At 45.7% G+C, this 20,498-nt stretch overlaps 1 protein-coding gene across 1 annotated transcript in view; it reads right to left on the reverse strand.

Annotated features, from left to right (window-relative positions):
* Positions 1-20,498, reverse strand: part of LOC144486403 (uncharacterized) — a 151,273-nt gene that overhangs the window by 105,150 nt on the left and 25,625 nt on the right. The gene's annotated exons all lie outside the window — the stretch shown is intronic.

The raw sequence follows: 20,498 nt of genomic DNA on the forward strand, positions 1-20,498 counted from the left end.
GACAGGGGCAAATGGGAGGCATTCTCTCGACCGAGAACTGAACCACAATCTCATAATCCCTCAACCTCCACCACCTGGATGGACCAGGGCAGCAAGAGTATGTGGACACCATCACCTGCAAGTTCCCCTCCAAGCTACATAGCATCCGAACTTGTCTGACATCCAAGGCTGGATGAGCAGAAATGTCCCCCATTTAAATATTAAAGTTAAAGCGAAAGTTTATTTATTAGTCACAAGTAAGGCTTTCATGAACGCTACAATGAAGTTACTGTGAAATTCCCCGAGTCGCCACACTCCGGCGCCTGTTTGGGTAGTTAACTAACACGTCTTTCAGACTGTGGGAGGAAACCGGAGAACTCAGAGGAAACCCACGCAGGCACGGGGGAGAACATGCAAGCTCCACGCAGACAGACAGTGACCCAAGCCGGGAATCGAACCCGGGTCCCTGACGCTGTGAGGTGGCAGTGCTAACCACTGTGCCACTCATGGCACATATATTGACGAATGCTGATCTACAAACAAATGCTCACTGAAATACAATGCTTCATTTTAAGATGCACCAAGATTGTAAATTTCTTATCCTTGTTTTCCTCCATGGTTGCAATCATCCCAATCTCTGTAATCTCCTCCAGGCCCACACCCTCCGAGATCTTTGCACTCATCTAATTTTGACCACTTGAGCATTCCTGATTTTAATCGTTCCATCATTACTGATTTTGCCTATTTCAGAAGCTCTGGAATTTCTTCCTTAAACCTCTCTGATTCGCCACCTCACTTTTCTCAGTTAAGATTCTCTTTAAAACCTAATATCTCGTCATGTGGCTCAATGTCAATTGTTATTTCATAACATTTCTCTGAAATGTCTTTAAAAGTTTAATTCTATTCATGCACAATATAAATACAAATAATGGTGACTGCCCTGGATATATATCATTGTTCTGCCTCATCAGTAAGAAACTGGAAGTGACAGAGTGAAGCAGGCGAATAGAGATTCTCACTTGGAGATAATCAAAATTGTTGCCCCCAACAAAGGTGGCGGCGATGGACACATTCTGCTGCTCCTGCCCCGAACAAAGATGGAGCCGCGCATGCGCTCTGCTGCCAATGCCTGGATAAAGATAGCGGCCGCTAAACCCAGCTCTGTGAGAAAGCTGCGGCCCCTGCTGCAGGGAGGGGGCAACGGTTCACGGGAAACGATGGGATATTTTTCCGTATTTGCGGTTCATGTAACGTGTTTACGGAACGTATCCAGTCACTCACCTGATCCGTGGTTCCCTTCGTCTCGCCATTCTCTCCGTTACGGATGGCAGATCCAAGGAACAAAAGCTTGTCTCCGTCGCCATTAACTAGACTGCGCATGCTTCACTCACAGCCAAGCCCCGCCCCCTCATTCACTCTGATTGGTTGGAGGACCAGCTTATTCACACTGAGGAGAAGACTGCATTCACTGTGGAAAGAGGTTCAGGTCCTCAGGCAACCTCACTGCGCACCAGTGAATTCACACCAGGGAGAAGCCGTACACCTGCTCCGTGTGTGGGGAGGAATTTGCCCAGTTATCCAGCCTCCAGTACCCCAGGAAGTTCACACTCAGGAGAGGCCATTCAACTGCAGTGCCTGTGGGAAGAATTTCAGATCTTCATCCAACCTCATTGAACACCAGCGAGCTCACACTGGGGAGAGGCCATTTATCTGCTCTATATGTGGGAAGGGATTCACAAAGTCCTCCAACTTGATGGTACACCAGTGAATTCATACCGGGGATAGGCCATTTATCTGCTGTGTGTGGGGGAAGGGATTCACGGAGGCAGCTAAAGAGCGGAGACATCAGCGAGTTCAAAAGTGACTGAAGGGATTGAATTCTGCTGTTGTTAGTGCTACTGTTTATCACATTCAGGATTGATAATCTGACAATATCTGATTTGATTTTGCTGATGTTAACAAACCCTGTGGCTGGAGTTTAATATTCTGGAAATGTCACTGATTTTCGGGGCTGCAATGTCCCTTTTTAAACGCACATTCTGTGATCTTTCTCCTAAATTCAAGAATTCAGGAACTGGTTTACAATAAAATTATAAACTTTTACTTCAATCCTAAATTGATACAAAATCCAGAAGTCAATGTTTAAAAGGGTCCATTAATTAACATCTCCAATTAGAAAGTGTTGATTAATCCTTGCTGACAATTACTGATTTACACGTTCTTCACAGTGACATTCCCATTCTGAAATGAAATTATCAAGGAAAATTGAACAAAATAGTGAAATATTTTACAGACACATCAATTAAAACTTTAACAATCAACATTGATATTGATGCAACTGGAAAGTCGCTGAGTTCAATAATTTCTGACACAGCAGCAGCAACATTTGGTAAAGGTGGAACACACAACAAACCAAAAGAGAAAATGCTGGAAAATGTCAGCAGGTCTGGCAGCATCTGTAAGGAGAGAAAAGAGCTGACGTTTCGGGTCCAGATGACCCCACACACAACAAAGACTGGTTTGAGATCCATTCAGCAGAGATGACGTGTCATTGAAGCAAAAAGCAAAGTCTACTTGATGGTACAACATAAACCCAACAGCTGGAACACTGTGTCACTTGAAAATAGCCAGGAAAAATGTGTAAAAACAGCGCGATACTGTGCCAATAATCACTGGACCAGCTGATATCAAGAAATTCAAAAACTGACAATGCTGAAAAATCTCGGCCGGTCTGATAGCTTCTGTGGAGAGAGAATAGAGCCAACGTTTCCAGCCTGGATGACCCAGCTAGAAGAGAAGTGAACAATTGGTATTGAATCTAAAATGCTGCCAGCTGCTGTGCTGAGAAAAGTGAAATGTTCTAATTACTGAGTGAAAAATGTACTTGTACCATATTTTACATTTAGTCTTGCTGGAAGCTCAAGGGTTTGTATTGCTGATTCTGATCATTCGAGTAGCGTCTTGATTACATATCGATGATATGTAATCAAGAAATTAAAACAAGCTCGTGGTTTAGGAATTACTGGGTTAATCAGAAATCATTTGTGAGAAGTGAATAAGGATGGGGAAATCAGGAAACAATTGCCACTTAATCAGTCTTAAATGTATTGAATTTATAGGACAGTGTAGACTGTTTATCCCAACCAAAAGCGTCTCTCCAGCACAGACCTGAAACAAGACAAACTTGGTAGGGTGGGGTGATCATGGCCTATATGTAAACTCACTACATAAAGGTTAAACAGGATGTCGCAGCAAGCAATGAACCACAAAGTGACTGAAGAGACTTCCAATGGGCTGACGAATGGCAGATTGGGACTGGCTTTGTGGTTAAAAAAGGGGCGACATGAACAAGTTGGGCCAAAGGGCCTGTTTACATTTAGATAAATGTGAAGTGATGCATTTTGATAGATCAAAACAGGGCAGGACTTACTCAGTTAATGGTTGGGCATTGGGGAGAGTTATAGAACAAAGAGATCTAGGGGTACAGGTTCATAGCTCCTTGAAAGTGGAGTCACAGGTGGACAGAGTGGTGAAGAAGGCATTCGGCATGCTTGGTTTCATTGGTCAGAACATTGAATCCAGGAGTTGAGACATCTTATTGAAGTTGTATAAGACATTGGTAAGGCCACACTTGGAATACTGTGTACAGTTCTGGTCACCCTATTATAGAAAGGATATTATTAAACTAGGAAGAGTGCAGAAAAGATTTAGTAGGATGCTACTGAGATTTGATGGTTTGAGATATAAGGAGAGGCTGGATAAACTGTGACTTTTTTCTCTGGAGCGAAGGAGGCTGAGGGGTGATCTTATAGAGGTCTATAAAATAATGAGGGGCACAGATCAGCTCGATAGTCGATATTTTTTCCCAAAGGTAGGGGAGTCTAAAACTAGAGGGCATAGGTTTAAAGTGAGAGAGGAGAGATACAAGAGGGTCCAGAGGGGCAATTTTTTCACAGAGGATGGTAAGCATCTGGAACAAGCTGCCAGATTAGTAGTAGAGGCGGGTACAATTTTGTGTTTTAAAAAGTGGTTACATGGGTAAGATGGGTATAGAGGGATGTGGGCCAAATGCGGGCAATTGGGACTGGCTTTGTGGTTAAAAAAAGGGGCGACATGAACAAGTTGGGCCAAAGGGCCTGTTTACATGCTGTAAACCTCTCTGACTCGAATGGAAATAGCAGGGAATTCACTGAACATCTGTCCCTTGCAAATGATAATTAAATAAATGATTGACATAAACACCAACACGAGCCACCACACCACCACCCCGCGCCCCCCCCCCCTCCCCCGCCGCCACAGAAATAAGCTACATAAATGGAATTTTGTGTGGGGAAATCACTTCAAACAACAAAGAGCTTTTCAAAGTGGCTAAAGGTGACTGAGACAGGAGATCGGCATCCTTCTGATCCGGGATCAGTAAACCCTTCCGAGGAGAATATCACCTCCAGCGATTAGCGGAGATCAGTATTTCCTTCATCCGGGATCTTACCTATTACAGGTTTTATGTCTTTTATGTATCATATCTAAACTGTTGCTTCTTAATAACTGAGTGAAAAATCACCGATGACTTCTTTCCATTTTTCAAATGCTCAGGCCAGCATTTATTGCCCCTTCCTCATTACTCTGTGAAGGTGGTGGTGAGCTGCCTTCTTCAATCACTGCAATCCCTGTGGTACAGGTACACGGTGCTGTTAGGGAGGGAGCTTTTAAACCTCTTCTCACAGTCCAAGCATTTAAACAGTCTCTTCTCATTGTGAACAAGTTGATATTTACTGAGATACAATGACTGAGTGAATCCCTTCCCACACATGGAGCAGGTAAACTGCCTCTGCTCAGTGTTGTGCTTGTGTTGCAGCAGATCCATTGCACTTTTAAATCTCGTCACAATCAGAACATCAAAACCATTTATTTTTCGGTCTGAACAAGTTGATGTGAAATAAAGCTGCTGAACTGATTGAATCCCCCGTCACACACGGAGCAGGTGAACATGCTCCCTCAGTGGGAGTGCACGGGTGCTTTAGCAGGCTGGATGACACTGAATCCCTTCCCACACTCAAATCAGAGGAATGGCCTCCCACCAGTGTGAACCCGCAGGTGTTCAGTGATTTGGGATGAAGTAGTGAATCAGTTCCCAGATGAAGAGCAGCTGAACAGCCTCTCTCAGTGTGAGTGGTTTGGTGTCTCTGCAGATTCCCTGCACTTTTAAAGCTCTTTCCACAGTCAGAGCATTTAAACGGTCTCTTATCAGTGTGAACAAGCTGATGGTTGCTGAGCTGTGATGACTGAGTGAATCCCTTCCCACACACAGAGCAAGCAAACGGCCTCTCCCCTGTGTGAAGAGGCTGGTGTTTCATCAGTTCATTTCTGCTTTTAAACCTCTTCCCACAGTCAGAACATTTACAGGGTCTCTCATCGGAGTGAACAATTTTGTGTCTTCTGAGGTAGGATAAACATGTGAATCCCTTGCCACATAGGGAGCAGGTGAAAGGTTTCTCCCCAGTGTGAAGACTCTGGTGTTCACTGAGGTGAGATGTTGTAGTGAATCTCTTCCCACACTCAGCGCAGGTGAATGGTCTCTCTCCAGTGTGGATGTGCTGGTGTCGAAGAAGATGGGATGATTTAACAAATCCTTTCCCACAAAAGGAGCAAAGAAACGGTCTCTCCCCAGTGTGAACACGCTTGTGTTCAGTGAGGGTGGAATACTGCCTGAAATGTTTCCCACACTGAGAGCAGCTGAATGGTCTCTCCCCAGTGTGAACACGCTTGTGTTCAGTGAGGTGGGAAGCACAAGTGAATCCCTTCCCACACATGGAGCAGGTGAAGGGTTTCTCCCCAGTGTGAACACGTAGGTGTTCAGTGAGGTGAGATACTTGCCTGAAGTTCTTCCCACATTGAGAGCAATTGAATGGTCTCTCGCCAGTGTGAACCCGTTGATGTTGAATTAAACCCTCAGAACTCTTAAAACTGTTCCCACAGTCAGAGCATTTAAAAGGTCTGTCCTCAGTGTGAACTCGCTGGTGTGACACCAGGCTAAATGACTGTGCGAATTTTTTACCACACATACAGCAGATGAATGGTCTCTCCCCAGTGTGACTGTGTCGATGAATTTCCAGCTGAGATGGGGTTTTACATACTTTTCCACAGTCTTCACATTTCCACTGTTTCTCCATGGTGCTGGTGTCTTTGTGTCTCTCCAGGTTGGATGATCTGTTAAATCCTCGTCCACACAGAATGCGTGTACGGTTTCACCTGACAGTGAATGGTGTGATGTTTTTCAGGCTGCGTAACTGGGTAAAGCTCTTTCCACAGTCAGTTCACTGGAACAGTCTCACTCCAGTGTGTCCATGTGTCTCGATGCTTCTCCAGTCACACTGATGTTTGAAATCTTTTCCCACAGGCAGAACAAACATTTTTCCTTCCACATTCAAAGGCTAATTGAGTTTAGGTGCTGATAAATCGAATGATTGTAAAATATTCGTATGAAATTTGATTTGAGTTTCCAGTCTGTAAATCTTCCCCTTCAAATATCCTGCAAAAGAAAAGAACAAAACTACTGTCAGTCCAGGATAGAAATTCTGAGCAGACAATTCTAGTTTCTCTGGAACATTTTTTCTGCTTGTTCCCCCAAATCTGTAAATCCCCGTCCCACACACACTCCCTCCTCCCTGGGCTGAAATCCAAACCCATCTCACCATCTCCAACATTCTTTTCCTCCATTCCCAGTTTTCTCCCTCCCTCCCTCTCCTCTGTCTGGATTCAGTTCTGATCAATGACATGTCATTGATGAAGACGAACATCTCGCCAAGACCATCCCCACACCCCCACTTCTTGCCTTCAAACAACCGCACAACCTCAAACAGACCATTGTCCGCAGCAAACTAACCAGCCTTCAGGAGAACAGTGACCACGACACCACACAGCCCTGCCACAGCAACCTCTGCAAGACGTGCCGGATCATCGACACGGATGCCATCATCTCACGTGAGAACACCATCTACCTGGTACACGGTACCTACTCTTGCAACTCGGCCAACGTTGTCTACCTGATACGCTGCAGGAATGGATGCCACGGTTGAGGAGGAACTTATTGAAACTTATAGGGTACAGCGAGGCCTGGACAGAGTGGACGTGGAGAGGATGTTTCCACTCGTAGGAAAAACTAGAACCAGAGGGCACAACCTCAGACTAAAGGGACGATCCTTTAAAACAGAGATGAGGAAGAATTTCTTCAGCCAGAGTCATAGAGGTTTACAGCTTGGAAACAGGCCCTTCGGCCCAACTTGTCCATGCCGCCCTTTTCTTTAAAACCCCTAAAGCTAATCCCAATTGCCTGCATTTGGCCCATATCCCTCTATTCCCATCATACCCATGTAACTATCTAAATGCTTTTTAAAAGATAAAATTGTACTCACCTCGACTACTACCTCTGGCAGCTTGTTCCAGACGCTCACCACCTTCTGTGTGAAAATATTGCCCCTCTGGTCACTTTTGTATCTCTCCCCTCTCACCTTAAACCTATGCCCTCTAGTTTTAGACTCCCCTACCTTTGGGAAAAGATATTGACGATCTACCTTGTCTATGCCCCTCATTATTTTATAGACTTCTATAAGGTCAGCCCTCAGCCTCCTACGCTCCAGAGAAAAAAGTCCCAGTCTATTCAGCCTCTCCTTATAACTCAATCCATCAAGTCCCGGTAGCATCCTAGTAAATATTTTCTGCACTCTTTCTAGTTTAATAATATCCTTTGTATAATAGGGTGACCAGAATTACACACAGTATTCTAAGTCTGGCCTTACCAATGTCTTCTACAACTTCAACAAGACGTCCCAACTCCTGTATTCAATGTTCTGACCGATGAAACCAAGCATGCCAGATGCCTTCTTCACCACTCTGTCCACCTGTGACTCCACTTTCAAGGAGCTATGAACATGTACCCCTAGATCTCTTAGTTCTGTAACTGTCCCCAACGCCCTGCCATTAACTGAGTAAGTCCTGCCCTGGTTCAATCTACCAAAATGCATCACCTCGCATTTGTCTGAATTAAACTCCATCTGCCATTCGTCAGCCCACTGGCCCACCAGAGAGTGGTGAATCTGTGGAACTCTTTGCTGCGGAAGGCTATGGAGGCCAGGTCATTGAGTGACCTCAATAGATAAGTTCTTGATTAATAAGTGGATCAGGGGTTATGGGGAAAAGGGAGGAGAATGGGGATGAGAAAAATATCAGCCCATGACTGAATGGTGAAGCAGACTCGATGGGCCGAGTGGCCTAATTCTGCTCCTATGTCTTATGGCCTTTACACTTGGTTACACTTCAGCCCCAGGCTCCTCATGTTTACATAGAAAATAGAAGCGGAAGGAGACCATTCAGCCCTTTCAACATTCCCTGCCATTCATTATGGTCATGGTTGATCCTCAAATTCAATACCCTTGTCCCACCCATCCCCCCATAATATCCCTTTGGCCCCAAGAGATATATATCTACTCTACTCCCACTTTTGAGGAATGGAGATCCAAAGATTCACGACCCACTGAGAGAAAAATATCTAATCTCTGTCTCTATGGCAACACTTGTTTAAACAGTGACCCCAAGATTCTCCCATAAGAGTAAACAACAGTTCCAACAAGTTGTTGGAAGGTATTTTGAGAGACAGGATCTACAGGCATGCAGAGAGGCAAGGACTGATTAGAAACAGTCAGCATGGCTTTGCAGTGGAAAATCATGTCTCACAAATTTGATTGAGATTGAGTTTTTTGAATGGGTAACCAAGAAGGTAGATGAGGGCAGTGCAGTTGATGTTCTTTACATGGACTTTAGCAAGGCCTTTGACAAGGTATCAAATGGTAAGTTGTTGCATAAGGGTAATCTCACGGGATCCAGGATGAGGTAGCCAACTAGGTACAAAATTGGCTTGATGACAGAAGACAGAGGGTGGTTGTAGATGGTTGTTTTTCAAACTGGTGGCCTGTGACCAGCAGTGTACCTCAGGGATCGGTGTTGGGTCCACTGTTATTTGTCATTTATATTAATGATGTGGATGAGAATTTAGTAGGCATGGTTAGTAAGTTTGCAGATGACGCCAGGATTGGTGGCATAGTGGACAGTGAAGAAGGTTACCTAGGATTGCATCGGGATCTTGATCAATTGGGCCAGTGGGCTGGTGAATGGCAGATGGAGTTTAATTTTGATAAATGCGAGGTGATGCATTTTGGTAGATCGAACCAGGACAGGACTTACTCAGTTAATTGTAGGGCATTGGGGAGAGTTATAGAACAAAGAGATCGAGGGGTACAGGTTCATAGGTAGAGTGGCGAAGAAGGCATTCGGCATGCTTGGTTTCATTGGTCAGAACATTGAATACAGGAGTTGGTACGTCTTGTTGAAGTTGTACAAGACATTGGTAAGGCCACACTTGGAATACTGTGTGCAATTCTGGTCACCCTATTATAGAAAGGATGTTATTAAACGAGAAAGAGTGCAGAAAAGATTTACTGGGATGCTACTGGGATTTGATTGTTATAAGGAGAGACTGGATAGACTGGGACTTTTTTTTCTGGAGCGCAGGAGGCATAGGGGCGATCTTATAGAGGTCTATAAAATAATGAGGGACGTAGATCAGCTAGATAGTCAATATCTTTTCCCAAAGGTATGGGAGTCTAAAACTAGAGGGCATAGATTTCAGGTGAGAGGGGAGAGATACAAAGTGCCCAGAGGGGCAATATTTTCATACAGAGGGTGGCGAGTGTCTTGAACAAACAGCCAGAGGTAGTAGTAGAGGCAGGTACAATTTTGTCTTTTAAAAAGCATTTAGACAGTTACACGGGTATGATGGGTATAGAGGGATATGGGCCAAATGCGGGCAATTGGGACTAGCTTCGGGATTTAAAAAAGGGGCAGCATGGACAAGTTGGGCTGAAGGGCCTGTTTCCGTGCTATAAACCTCGATGACTGTGTGACTCCTCTCCACATCCAAGACCTTTCAGGATCTGAAAGGTTTACATTAAGTTGCCTCTTACTCTTTTAAACTCGAGCAGAGACTGTCTCACTGCTCCTCATCAGACTATCCACCTATTCCAGGTGTTAGTCGACTAAACCTTCTATGAACTTCTAATGCATTTATATTTTTCCTTAAATAAGGAAACCGATAATGTACACATTGCTCCAGATACAGACTCACTGTGTGCAACTGAAACATAACTTCCCTGCTTTTACTCCATTCCCCTCATAACAAATAATAGCTTTCTGAATTACTTGTACCTGGATTTTCTATCGTGATGAATTTTGGATATTTTTTGTTACAGGGGGTTAGAAAGGGAGGATTTACACACAACAAGCTCAAACCAAGAGAAAATGTTGTCTCTTCTGATATGGGCTTTCTGAATGGGATAAGTAGGGAGATGTGAATGGAATGTTTTCACTTGTTGGTTTTTCCATTACTGGGAACCATGAACAGACAACAAATAAATCAAACAGGAAAATAGGAGATGTTTCTTTCTTCAGACAGTTGTTAGAATTTGGAACTCACTGCGACTGGAAGTGGTTGACACAAATACTTTAGATGCTTTCAAAAGGAAAATATATGAGTCTATGAGCGAAAAGGGATTGGAAAAATCAAGTGAAAAGCTGAGATGTGGTGATCAGAATGAGAGGAGACTCATGTGGAGTATAAACTCCAGTACAGACTCGATAAACCGAATGGCCTGTTTGTGTATTGTCACAGACAGAACAAACAATTCTCCTTCCCTGTTCAAAGACAATAACAATCAGCTCCTAATGATCCGAGTGACTGTCAGATCTCAACGTGATGTTTGGTTTGTGTTTTCTTGCTGTAAATCCTCCTTTCCATTATCCTGTAAAGGGAATTTACAAAAGTCATCACTGTCAGTCCAGGATAGATATATTCATAGAATTCCACAGTTCGGAAGGAGGCTATTTGGCCCATCAAGTCAACTCTCCGACAGAGCATCCCACCAAGGCCCCAACAACATAACCCAACTTATTTACCCCACTAATCTCCCTAACCTACACATCCTGGGGTAAGAATGGATAATTTAGCATGGCCAATCCACCTAACCTTTGGACTGAAAGCTAGTGGCGTTTGCTACCAAATAAACCTGTTGGACGTTAACCTGGTGTTGTTGGACTCCTGACTGTGTAAACTCCACACAGACAGGTAACCAAGGCCGGAATCGAACCCAGGTCCCTGGCGCTGTGAGGCAGGAGGACTAACCACTGTGCCACCGTGCCAGCGACGTAATTCTTTGTAAACTTATTTTACAGGAAATAGAAGAGGAGGATTTGCAGTCTGGACAATCAAATCTCACGTCAGAGAGAGTCAATCAATTCATTGGGATTTGAAGATTTGTGCATCTGAAGGGATTTAATTGACCATCTCAGTTGGAAACTGGTGAGAATCTGTTTCCTTGCTCCTCCTGTGGGGAGGGATTGATACAGCTGGAAAACATGCTGACACGACAGCGAACTCACAATAGTGAGAGTTCATTCACCTGCTCCGTGTGTGGGAAGAAATTCATGTGTTCGTCCAACCTGCTGGCTCACCAACTCGATCATATTATTCAGAAGCCTCTTCAAAGCTCTGACTCTGGGGAAAGCATTGAAACCTCTGAGGAACAGGCCCAACACCAGCTCCTTCACACTGACGAGAGACCGTTCAGCTGCTCCCACTGCGGGAAGAGGTTCAGCCAGTCCTCCCACCTTGGAGAGCACCAGCTCCTTCACACACACGAGAGACCGTTCAGCTGCTCCCACTGTGGGGAGTCGTTCAGCGACTCAGTGCATCTCACTGAGCACCAACAAGTTCACACCAAGGACAGGCCATTCAGCTGCTCCCAGTGTGGGAAGAGATTCATTCAGTCCTCCCACTGCACCGTTCACCAACAGATTCATTTTCAGAAGAGACATTTCAAATGCTTTAAATGTGAGAAGACCTTCAAAAGAAGGATTAGTCTGCTGAGACACCAGGGCACTCACACTGGGGAGAGGCCATACGTTTGCCCTGTGTGTGGGAAAGCATTTACTTGTTTGCAGCATCTCCTAAGCCACCGGCCTATTCACACCGGGGAGAGGGGATTCATCTGCTCCGTGTGTGGGAAGGCTTTCACGGAGTCATCCAGCCTCCGGAGACACCGCCGCATTCACACAGGGGAGAAGCCGTTCTCCTGCTCCATTTGCGGCAAAAGATTTGCTCAGTTTTCCTACTGCAATCAACACCAACACATTCACTTTGATAAGAGACCTTTTCAATGCTCAGAATGCAATAAGACCTTTAAAAGAAGTGATGATCTGCTGAAACACAAACGCATTCACACCGGGGAGAGGCCGTTCCTGTGCTCTGTGTGTGGAAAGGGATTCGCTCAGTCCACTGGCCTGCTGAGACACCAACGCATTCACACCGGGGAGAAGCCGTTCACCTGCTCTGTGTGTGGGAAGGGATTCACTGATTCATCCTATATGCTGAAACACCAGCGAGCTCACACTGCGACAGAACCGTTCACCTGCTCCCTGTGTGGGAAGGGATTCACTGATCCATCCCGCCTGCAGAGACACCAGCGAGTTCACACTGGGGCAAAACCTTTCAACTGCTCCATATGTGGGAAGGGATTTAATCAGTATTACAGCCTGCTGAAACATAGACGACTTCATGTGTGACCGGCAACGTTGGATTCTGTTGTTTCTGCGCCCTGAGATAAACAATAACAATTGGATGAATAGGGGAGGCAGCGGCACAGTGGAATTATCACTGGACTCAGGGTAAGGCTCTGGGGACCCAGGTTCGAATCCCACCACAGTCGATGGTGAAATTTGTATTCAATTAAAATCTTGGATTAAAAGTCTAATGACAAACCTTAACCATTGTCAATTGTCGTAAAAACCCATTTGGTTCAGTAACGTCCTTTAGAAAAGGAAACCTGCCGTCTTTACCTGGTCAGGCCTACATGTGACTCCAGACCCACAGCAATGTGGTTGACTCTCAAATGCCCTCTTAAATGGAGGGCAATTAGGGATGGGCAAGAAATGCTGGCCCAGCCAGTGACGCCTACATCCCGTAAAAATGAATACAACAAAGTTCCTCAGTATCTCAGTAACCTGCTCCAGCCCCACAACACTCTGTGTAAATACAAGTTGTTGATGATTATGCCCTGAGATAGATAACGTGAACCCGATTCCCCTCGTCCACCAACACAGCAACTTCTTCACAAAAAGTAAAGCACATGGGATTGGGGCTGTTGTACTGAGATGGGTAGAAAACTGATTGGCAGACAGGAGACAAAGAGTCGGATTAAACGGGTCTTTTTCCAACTGGCAGGCAGTGACTATTTGGGTAACGCAGGATCAGTGCTGGGGCCTCAGTTACTCACCTGCCATGGGTCTTGTTTTTTTTCCCCTGTTTATTATGCATCATTTTAAAATTGTTGCTTCCTAAGAATCTAATTTAAAACCATGGATAAGCTCGAACCACTTTTGGAAAATCTGTGACTCTCTGATCAAGAATCTTACTGACCACTGCACACCATTCTGGTCACCATTTTATTTAAAAATATATCCAGGCACTGGAAAGGGTGCAGAGAAGATTTTAATGATGAGATTTTAATGTAGAAGGCAGCTCACCACCACCTTCTCAAGGGCAATCAGGGATTAGCCATAAATGCTGGCCAAGCTCGCAATGCCCACATCCCATAAATGATTTTCAAAACGTGTGTGGTTTTTTTATCAGGAAAGGATTGACAGGCTAGTTCTTCTTTCTTGAGAAATGAAGGCTGAGGGGTAACCTGAGCAGAGGTCTTCAAAATTATAAAAGGTTTAGATACAGAAATAGTGTTTCCTCTTGTGGGGAAGAGCAAAAAGTAAAGTTTATTTATTAGTCACAAGTAGGCTTAGATTAACACTGCAGTGAAGTTACTGGGAAACTGGAGACAATCAATATAAAACAGTCACTAAGAAATCCAATCGGAAATCCAGGATAAATTTCTCTACACAAAGAGTGGCGAGAATATGGAAATCACAACTACAGGGAGTGAAATGAACAGTATAGATGTCTTTCAGGGGAATCTCAACAAGTACTTATGTATGATTTTATAGTTCATTCAGGATTTATTTCAAAAAGACTAAAAACAATAAAGTGACAGGAGATAATTTGCAGGGTGTGAGACTCTGTGTGTGAGGGTGTCTGTGAGTGTGTGTGTTGCTTTTCATTGGTGTCACAGAAACCTTCCTCTTTCTGAGCAGACAATCTGGCCCCTGAATGATGTGAATTGTACAACTCAGAGATTCTCCATTCAGAATGACCATGTGCTGTGTAAAACCTGACATCTCCACAACCAGACGCCACTTCTCCTGGAACAACGTGAAGTGACTACAATTTTCTAGATTGATTTCTTTGCTCTCACATATTTTCTCAGTTCATAAATTCCATCACGACCTTTAAACACACCGATGGTCTCCACTTTAAATACTTCCCTCAGTCTTACCAACATATAGCAATTGGATTGCTGATATTACAGGAATCCATTCTGAAATTCTGTAAATCTGATTCCCACCTAACACCAACCCATATCCCCATCTGAGTTCCAGATTTTAATGAGATTTCTTAAAACACAGGCAGCCTGGCAGCACAGTGGTCAGCATTGCTGCCTCACAGCGCCAGGAACCCGGGTTCAATTCGTGCTTCAGCTGACTGTGTGGAGTCTGCACATTCTCCCTGTATCTGTGTGAGTTTCCTCCGGGTGCTCTTGTTTACTCCCACACTCCAAAAATGTGCAGATTAGATTGATTGGCCATGCTAAATTGGCCCTTAGTGTCGGGGATTAGCAGGATAACTACATGGGTGACGGGGATAGGGCTGGGGGTGAGATCGTTGTTGGTATAGGCTCAGTGACCTCCTTCTGCACTGTAGGGATTCTATACTGTCTGCCCTATCATTACATTGGATCCAATACTGTGTTCACTGACACACTGCAGCCTGACTTATATTTGGAATAAACACTATGTTTGTTAAATCCAGAGTAAGTAAACTAAGCCAATCCATGACGAAGGGTCATCCAGACTCGAAATGTTGGCTAGAATCTCTTTGTAAGTCTCACAAACTCCCCAGCCTTCAGGAGAACAGTGACCACGACACCACACAACCCTGCCACAGCAACCTCTGCAAGACGTGCCGGATCATCAACACGGCTGCCATCATCTCACGTGAGAACACCATCCACCAGGTACACGGTACATACACTTGCAACTCAGCCAACGTTGTCTGCCTGATACGTTGCAGGAAAGGATGTCCCGAGGCATGGTACATTGGGGAGACTATGCAGACGAGACGACCACGGATGAATGAACAGCGCTCGACAATCACCAGGCAAGAGTGTTCTCTTCCTGTTGGGGAACACTTCAACAGTCACAGGCATTCATAGAATTCGGCCTCTGATCTTCGGGTAAGCGTTCTCCAAGACGGCCTTCATGACACACAACAACGCAGAGTCGCTGAGCAGGGACTGATAGCTAAGTTCCGCACACATGAGGACGGCCTCAACCAGGATCTTGGGTTCATGTCACACTATCTGTAACCCCCACAACTTGCCTGGACTTGCAAAATCTCACTTTCTGTCCTGGCTGGAGGCAATACACATCTCTAACCTGTGCTTAATGCTCTCTCCACTCACGTTGTCTGTACCATTAAGACTTGATTACCTGTAAAGACTTGCATTCCAACCATTATTTTGTAAATTGGGTTTGTGTCTTTATATGCCCTGTTTGTGAACAGAACTCCCACTCATCTGATGAAGGGGCAGCGCTCCGAAAGCTTATGGCTTGTGCTACCAAATAAACCTGTTGGACTTTAACCTGGTGTTGTGAGACTTCTTACTGGGCCTACCCCAGTCGAACGCCGGCATCTCCACTTCATGGAATCTCTCTCCACAGTTGCTGTCAGACTTGCTGAGGTTTTGCAGCATTTTCTGTTTTGAAGTCAGTGCTTTGCTGTGTTGTCTCTGTGCTCCATCTCCACTCTGATTGTATTGGAGCCTGTGTGTGTCATTGTTACACTGAGAGTAAGTCAGTGCTTTGCTGTGTTGTCTCTGTGCTCCATCCCCACTCTGATTGTATTGGAGCCTGTGTGTGTCATTGTTACACTCAGAGTAAGTCAGTGCTTTGCTGTGTTGTCTCTGTGCTCCATCCCCACTCTGATTGTATTGGAGCCTGTGTGTGTCATTGTTACACTCAGAGTAAGTCAGTGCTTTGCTGTGTTGTCTCTGTGCTCCATCCCCACTCTGATTGTATTGGAGTCTGTGTGTGTCATTGTAACACTGAGACTCTGTCACTTATTATTGGACAAGCAGCAAGTCACCGTCACAATGCCCGGCTGATTGACGGCAGCGTGGACCAATGGGGAGACAAGGGGCGCGGTTGGAGGTCCGAGTGGGAGAGGCTGGTCCTCCAACCAATCACAGTGAATGAGGGGCGGGGCCCGCTCTGACTGGGGCATGCGCAGTGTGGGTAATGGCGACGGAGACGGGGCTGTTTTTTCGGCTCGGAGATAGGTTAGCGGTGATTGACGGTACGGAGGGGGCGAGGGATCTCGCGGGTGGACGGAAACGCTGCGTAAGCAGGTTGTGTCAGCCGTGAACCTCGGTAAAGAGCTTCACGGACCCAGTTTGTCCTCTTTTTAGGTCAAACCAAACCAAGTAAACAAACTCAGATTAATTCAGGACAAAGTAAAAGGGGCAGCTCCCCAAAAAGGAGGGGGAACAGCCCGAACAGAAATCAAAGTACAAAGGAAACTTAAAAACATCAAATTAAAATGTGATTATTAGGGTCAATAATGCACCCCAACCCCTGCGGTGCCCAGCGGGCGCGGAAAGCGTCAACCTCGCCCGTGGACACCGCATGCTCCCTCTCCAGGGACACCTGGCCGTGAACGTAGCTGCGGTAGAGGGGAAGACAGTCAGGATGGACGGCCCCCTCGATCGCCCGCAGCCTGGACCAGTAAATGGCGCATTTCGCCAGGCCCAGGAGCAGGTTCACAAGGAGGTCGCCATCCCGACCCTCTCCTCTCCGCACCAGGTGTCCGTAGATCAGGAGCGTGGGACTGAAATGCAGACAAAACATCAACAAAAGGCTCTTTAGGAAAACGTAAAGGGAGTGCAGCCTAAGACACTCAACATAGACATAGTCCATGGACTCCACAAGGCCGCAGAAAGGGCAGTCTTCGGAGCCCGTGAACCAGTGAATCCTACGGTTGTGCGGAACTGCTGCATGCATCACCCTCCACCCCAGGTCCCCGACGTAATTGGGGGAGATCCCTCCGTAGAGGGACCTCCAACGGACCCAGTCCTCATGTTCGGGCCGCGCTCACGGCCGCCATCTTTATTGGGGGCAATATGCAAGAAGGCGCATGCACAGCCGTCATCCTTTTAGGGGGCAATGTTGTCATTGAGTGGGAGGAGCTTGTTCCCCATTGTTCAGAATGGAGACAACTTGTCCATCAAACTGCATCAACCCTCTGAGTCCCAATGTCTTATTGATGAGGCAGAGCGGTGGCAGAGAAGGAAAGAAAGGGAAATAGCTTTGACAAAGGGTCATCCGGCCTCAATGTCAGCTCTTTTCTCTCCTCACAGATGCTGCCAGACCTGCAGAGATTTTCCAGCATTTTCTCTTTTGGAAAGGGAAATAAATTCTGCTTTCCAGATCCCACTATATCATGAGATGTATTTCCCATTCATCTTCTGTTCCACCATCCTTTTAGGCAGCGAGTTCCAGAGCATGTGCTCTCCCTACCCAAGTATAAATCTTCCTCAAATCCCTGCTCTGTCACTATTCAAATAATGTCCTGTATATTACACTTTTATCCAGTATTATAGACATCTGTCTGGCAGCCTGCATGGAGATTTTCAGCTCCCTGTGTCCAGGACAGGAAGCAGTGAGCATGGATCTGTCAATCAGCCTCAATTAGCATCTTTAGGAGAATTGGGAGGGTGAATATTAGATACAGCAGAGTGAGAATGGAGAGAGAGTGTGTGGGATGGAGATTTACAGCTTTTGGGGAATGAGAGAGGAAAGAATGTTCCATAGAAACTTGAACTGTCTGTTCTGAATTTCTATCTTGTACTGACATTGATGACTTTTGTAAATTCCTTTTACAGGATATTAGAAGGTGAGGATTTACAGACAGAAATCTCAAACCAAACGTCACATCAATATCTGACAGAGTCCTCAATTCGTCGGGACCTGAATATTATCGACCTTTGAATCCAGAATGGAAATGTTTCTCTGTTCAGTCTGCTTCAGGAGATTTTAAATTTCAGTGTGACTGGAAAAGCACCGAGACACACACCCGAGTGAGAGTGTTCCAGTGCACTGAGTGTGGAAAGAGCTTTAACCAGTTACACAGCCTGAAAATACATCGCAGCATTCACAGCGGGGAGTGGTGGGTGCCTGGAACTCGGGGGAGGTAGTGGAAGCAGGTACGGTAGTGACTTTTAAGGGGCGTCTTGACAAGTACATGAATACTTTGGGAATAGAGTGATATGGTTCCCAGAAGGGTAGGGGGTTTTACTTAAATCGGGCAGCATGGTCGGTGCAGGCTTGGAGGGCCAAAGGGCCTGTTCCTGTACTGTAATTTTCTTTGTTCTTAGTACACAGGCCAATTTATCTTTCTAGGGGTGAGTGTGTCTGAGAGGTGTGCAACTGGAAAACATTTTCCATTCACCTCCTGCACTGCTGCAGTATATAGATATTGTTCTCACTCTGCCAGCAAGGCTGTGGGATTAATTGGATAGATCTTAAAGACAGCCCGATTGGGCAGGATGAGCAAAATGGTTTCCATCTGTGATGTATCATTCCATAAAACAGAATATTCAGCATCAGGGGAAAGAAAGTGAAAGAAACCAGTCTCTGTGGGATTTACCCAACCAGTATGAGCACCTTCAGGAGAGCAGAGAGGGGAAGAAACCAGTGGGAAAAGTTTTTAAAACTCGGGGTATTCCCACAGGAGAGCACTGGTTTAAATCAATTTTAGAAATGGAGAATGGCAGTGCACAAATTCCGAGGAATACATTTTTTAAAATTATTTGATCTTAATTGCACAAGATAATTTTCTATTATCGTCTTTGACAATGACGCCGTTAATTCCCAGCTGCCCCTGCGGGTGTGACAGTGTCCTATTCATTCCACAGGAGCCTATTGCGCAGGCGCAGTGCTATATCTGGAGCGTGCGCAATGTCACTTTGCTCGGAGTCTTGCGAGTGCGGGAGTTGGCACATTTTTCTGCGGGTGAGTCGGTTGGGCTGTGGGAGAAATGGAGCCGGGAGTCGGGATAGGGAGGGAGGTATGGCTTCGAAACATCCGCTGTAGGCCGCACGGCCCGAATAGACCCTGCAGGTCCCGAGTTTACAGCTCCCAGGCTTTTATCCCTGGAACAGGCCCCGGTTATCGGCCGCCATCTTGTTTCAGCGGAGACGGAGGGCGCATGCGCTGCTGTCTGTGACGGGTCATAATGGGCGTGGTTTCAGGGGTTGGTTCAGAACCTCGATCTTCAGAGGGACAATAGGTAGCAGGGCGCATGCGCAGCTATCCAAGAACAGGAGCCAGTCATTGGGCCCATCGAGCCTGCTGCATCATTCAATAAGATCATGTCTACTTTGCGACCCCCACCCCGTCCATACCCTTGGCTTTCTTGTGGATCAAAACCTCAGCTTTGAATATATTCAATGACCTGCCTCCAATACTCACTGGTGAAGACAGAGTTCCAAAGATCAACAACCCGCTGAGAGAAAAGATCTCTCTTCATCTTAAATTTGAGATCCTTTATTTTTACTTGATTTCCACACCAGAGGAAACATCCTCTCAGCATCTACCTTGTCAAGCACCTTATATCATATGAATCATAGAATCCCTACAGTGCAGAATGAGGCCATTTGGCCCATCAGGTCTGTACCGACCACAATCCCACCCAGGCCCCAGCCCCACAACCCCATGCATTTACCCTGCTAATCCCCCTGACACTAGGGTCAATTTAGCATAGCCAATCCACCTAACCCACACATCTTTGAACTGTGGGAGGAAACCAGAGCACCCGGAGGAAACCCACGCAGACATGGGGAGAATGTGCAAACTCCATACAGACAGTGACCCAAGGCCGGAATTGAACCTGGGACCCTGGTGCTGTGAGGCAGCAGTGCTAACCACTGTTCCGCCCTTAAATTCCCAGATGTTTCATTAAGATTACTTCTCAGTCTTCTGAACTCCAAAAAGTAGAGGCCCAAGCTGCTCAACCTGAAAGATAAAACTCCTCATTTCAGGAATCAACCAACTGGATCTTCTCTGAACTGCCTCCACTGCAATTTTGTCCCAGCTGAAGTAATTCTGTGCCAGGTTAAAGGAGGAGTGAATGTTTTGAATCTCTATCCTGGACAGATGCTGATGGATTTTGGAAACTCCTTTTACAGGGGATTAGAAGGGAAAGATTTACACACAGCAAACTCAGACCAAAAGAAATGTTTGTCTGTCTT

This window comes from Mustelus asterias, unplaced genomic scaffold, assembly GCF_964213995.1.
Source record: "Mustelus asterias unplaced genomic scaffold, sMusAst1.hap1.1 HAP1_SCAFFOLD_331, whole genome shotgun sequence".
Classification (NCBI taxonomy): Eukaryota; Metazoa; Chordata; class Chondrichthyes; order Carcharhiniformes; family Triakidae; genus Mustelus; species Mustelus asterias.